General features: G+C 48.9%; 1 non-coding gene across 1 annotated transcript; it reads left to right on the top strand.

Moving 5' to 3' along the window:
• The first annotated feature begins 2,365 nt into the window (after window positions 1-2,365).
• TRNAI-AAU (transfer RNA isoleucine (anticodon AAU)) lies at window positions 2,366-2,439 on the top strand. The gene has a single exon. It is a non-coding gene; the product is annotated as a tRNA-Ile (tRNA).
• The last annotated feature ends 1,827 nt before the right edge of the window (window positions 2,440-4,266 follow it).

Here is a 4,266-nt window from a genome sequence, read left to right as displayed (position 1 = left end):
AATATTCCGTTTCCACCGCGACGACTCGCGAGTTTTATCCGCAAACTTTTCGCGAGTTGGCGAATCTTAGGCAGGAAGAAAGAAGAACTGCACTGTGTGGCAGTGGTAGTCGGTAAAACTATAATCGAGAGTCAGGGTGACGGTCAAACATCGATTTTCATCGATTTTCCGTGGAATTTTAAGGCCACGCACTTTTGGGGTCGCGATTTTTAAGGCCGTCCATTTCTAGGGTCGCGATTTTTAGGGCCACGCATTTTTGGGGTCGCGATTTTTAAGGTCACGTACCTTTGGGATCACAATTTTTAAGACCACGTATTTTTAGGGTCGCGATTTTTAAGGCCACGCATTTTTGGGTCATTACTCTTAAGGCCACGTATTTTTAGGGTCGCGATTTTTAAGACCACGCATTTTTGGGGTCGCGATTTTTGAGGCCACGCATTTTTGGGATCGCGTTTTTTAAGACCACGCATTTTTGGGGTCGCGATGTTTAAGGCCACGCATTTTTGGGATCGCGATTTTTAAGACCACGCATTTTTGGGGTCGCGATTTTTAAGGCCACGTACCTTTGGGATCACAATTTTTAAGACCATGTATTTTTAGGATCGTGATTTTTAAGGCAACGCATTTTTGGGGTCATTACTCTTAAGGCCACGATTTTCGACGCCGCGATGTAATCCTTCACAGACACGCGCCGCATATATGCGTTCAGCGAAAATAACTGATAGGGACTCATAAAAGTGTCCCGCGAAAACACGTTGCTATGGCCGAGAAATACATATATGCAGCCGCCGATGCGGCCCTAGGACCGCACGTCCCAAGTTAAATGGTGGACAGTTTTACGTCCTCATTGCCAGCGTCGCTATGAACGAAGACCACGTTTAACTAGAAACGAGTTTGGTAAGGTTTGCCCGTATACGCATGACCAGTCGCTCGGGCCATTTTTTGTTTAGTCCCACCTCAAAATATCGCAATAGCTGCATATATATAATAGGTTTATATTTCGTCTTATTTATGTAAAGCAGTTGGTAATACCTTGAACAAATGTTATAAATGTATTTGCTTGTGTTGACAACGGTCATCATGGGACGATGGGACTATTTGAGTCCCACTCTGTAATAAATTTAATTAAATTATTATTTTTTTGTTTTTACATTATGAGATTCTTTTATCAGAAAAAATATACCAATTCTTTCAGTTAAAACGCGATAAAATTTCTATGGGTCTGTTTTAACATAGGTCTATTTTATTATCCGAAATACTGTGCAGCAAAGAGATATACAACGTGTCATCTATGCGAACTGGCTGTGTCAACGGTGAAACAATAAAGATTCACCGATTATCTATGGCGTTTGCCTCGGGATGTCGTTGTTGTCCCTTTCCACGGATCAAAAATTCAAACGAACCGCGCCCAAATTAACGAGACTCCCAGAGTCACTCGCGAACGGCGCGAAAATACGAGTGGCCTATTAATCACGCCTCGACCAAGTTCGAGTCGATATCCCCTGAATAATAACCGATCCCGGGCAGGATTTCTGCCCTCGCCTCTGCAAGGGCAGTAACGACACCCTTACCACAGCCTCCAGCTGCATAATCGCGGAATTTGAAATTCCACCCTTCCTCCGCGACGTCCTCTCATGCAATTTTTATAAAACGAGAAACGATCGCGCGGCACTCGTAAAAGGATCCTTTGAATCTAACGCCTCTGTTCTCTTCTCCTGCAGTCCGAATTTCCAGGTCCGATTCTCTCGAAGGAATCAACCTGTGAAACAACGGATACGACCGAGCTACGTCCCTTTGACCACTCGCCAGTGGCCGTTATTCACCCACTCGCCCTACGGCGGTGTTACATATTTCACCCTGCATTATTCATCCTCTGGCCCCGAAGAGGATCGCGAGCCAGCAGCGTCTCTCGCCCTTCGATCGCGAACGCCATGTTCCCTTTAAGAGGCTCCGGCACTGACCACCACCCGGAGGAAATCGATCACCGTTCTTCCTCGATCGTTAAAAAATATGGTCAAGCGTCTCGATCGTTTCCAATATACACCTCTCTCGGCTTTACGTTGTGACGAGGACGTTACGCGCGATAAAGCATCCAGAGAATTCGCTGATCCCGCACGGAGAACAAAGCAACGATGGGAATATCAATGGGAGAAAACATGGATTTCCAGGGGTCCATTCCGGGAGACAAATCAACCCATTTCGTTCTCTCCTCTCCTCTCCTCTCCACTCTCCACTCTCTCCTCTCTCCACTCTCTCCTCTCCTCCCCACTCTCCACTCTCTCCTCTCCTCTCTCCCACTCTCTCCTCTCCTTTCCTACGGTTGTTGAACATCGAGTTCTCATATGAATCCAGGATGTGGCAGTAAGGCCCATTAGCTCAGTTGGTTAGAGCATCGTGCTAATAACGCGAAGGTCGCGGGTTCGATCCCCTCATGGGCCAAATATTTTTTGAAATTAAAAGAAACTTGCATCACTTTTAAAGCTCATAAAGAAAATTTTTGTTTCGAGCAAGCCCCACATGTTAGATGTGGATATTATTAGAAGATTTGGAAGTTATATATATAGGAAGCGGAGGCTCCTTCGAAAACTAGCGAGAATCTGCTTCAAGTCGAAATCCACCTAGCGGCAAGGGTGGGAACGACAGCGGCTACACATGTCGATCAGCGTCCAGCTGCCGGGAGCAAAACGAACGGCGGCTTCCGCGTTCCTCGCGACTCTCGTGGATCCATGGATCGTCGACTGCGGCCTATCCTCTATTCTCTGTCCCCTCGCTGCAGCTTTACGACGCTTTAGAGTCGTTAAACTCGTTTTCTCTATTTAGTACCCCCATTACCTCCCTTCGCGGCGATCGCGCGAAAATTCTATATCTTTCACGGGGATTTCTGGTTTTTTCGCCGGGAACGGGATGAAACGGAGGCAGTTACCGTAAATTCCAGGACGAAAGTTCGCGATGACGAGCGAGTTTACGAGCGAACGAAGACGTTCGCCGTTTAACGATCGAAAACAATCGAGCAGCCGCGCGAGCGGAACGATATCGCGTGCAAGGGAGTCGACATAAAAATTTGTGGCCCATCCCCGTAGGAAACCGAGGGCCAGTGATGGCCTCCAGACGCTTCGAATCGTGGCCGGGATCTAAGGGAAACTTTCCAATTCGCGTAACGCTCGAAATTATGGCTGTTGCAAAACTTTAACGAGCCGGAATCGCCCCCGACACGTTCGATGAATCCTGAGTGTTCGAATGGGTGATAAAAGTGGGACTATCGGTGTTACACCGTCGTTCCTCGACCCCTTCGTTTTCCCACCTTCCACTTTCGAGTTATCCACGCCGATTTTCCCGAAGAAATTCGCGCGATTAACGAAAACACGCGGAAAGGCATCGCGAAAATACGTGGTTACGCGTTTCACGGAACAGAGGAAAGGGAAGGTAGAGGGAGGCATCCGGGGGAAGAAGGGGCGAGTGAAATATCTCTAAAGAGCTGTCGTAAAACTGGCCGCCATGAAAGCCCCCTATCTTTGCACCCCGCGAGGCGGCGCTGTGCAGGAAAGGGCACAGTGTGTCGCGGAACGACGCGTCGTGAAACGAAATCGTCTATACACGACGTTCGTCATAAGTATTTACATGTTTCCTTCGGAACCGGTGGTAGGGTGGCGGGTCGTAAAAATCCGGGGGCGGAGATGGAGGAGAGAATAAAACGTTGCGAAATTTATAAGGGTGGATCATTCTCGCGGAAAGAACGACGCCTTCGGGAACGCGGGCCAAACCGGGGAATTTGTTAAGGCCCTTTCGAACCGCGGTCGCGTTCCTTCCACGTCTCGTCTGTTCGCGAACCGCGGGAATTCCTCTGCGGAACCGCCTAGAGACCAACCACCGGGTGCAAAAAGCCAGCCATCCTCCGTCTGTCGTTATCCCGCCGATCGTAGCCGCTCGATAACTCCCTTCGCGAGTTCTCGGAGCAATTACCGGGGAAAAAGGTAAGCAACGAGAGAAAAAGCGAGCGCAATTACGCGTGGCCCACTTACGTCCATCGAACGTCGGATGTCCATCGAGAAAGGAAAATGTCGCTCGATCCACGACGATGATACGTGACATCTCGCTGTCCCTCGCGGCGGACGGGAAAAAATAAAGTGGCCGTGTCAACGTGAGGCAGACAGACGAGGCAGCCGTAACGGTTTATCGGCCGGACCGTCGATCATCCGTGCGTTTATTCTCCGGCCTGAATATGTTATCGGCGTAATCCCGCTATAACGAGCGAGTTAGGTGGAAAAA

The sequence above is a fragment of the Eufriesea mexicana genome, unplaced genomic scaffold, assembly GCF_001483705.2.
Source record: "Eufriesea mexicana isolate 0111107269 unplaced genomic scaffold, ASM148370v2 scaffold3014, whole genome shotgun sequence".
NCBI lineage: Eukaryota > Metazoa > Arthropoda > Insecta > Hymenoptera > Apidae > Eufriesea > Eufriesea mexicana.
The sequence above is the reverse complement of the archived record's forward strand: the minus strand, read 5'-3'. Positions and strand labels throughout refer to the sequence as shown.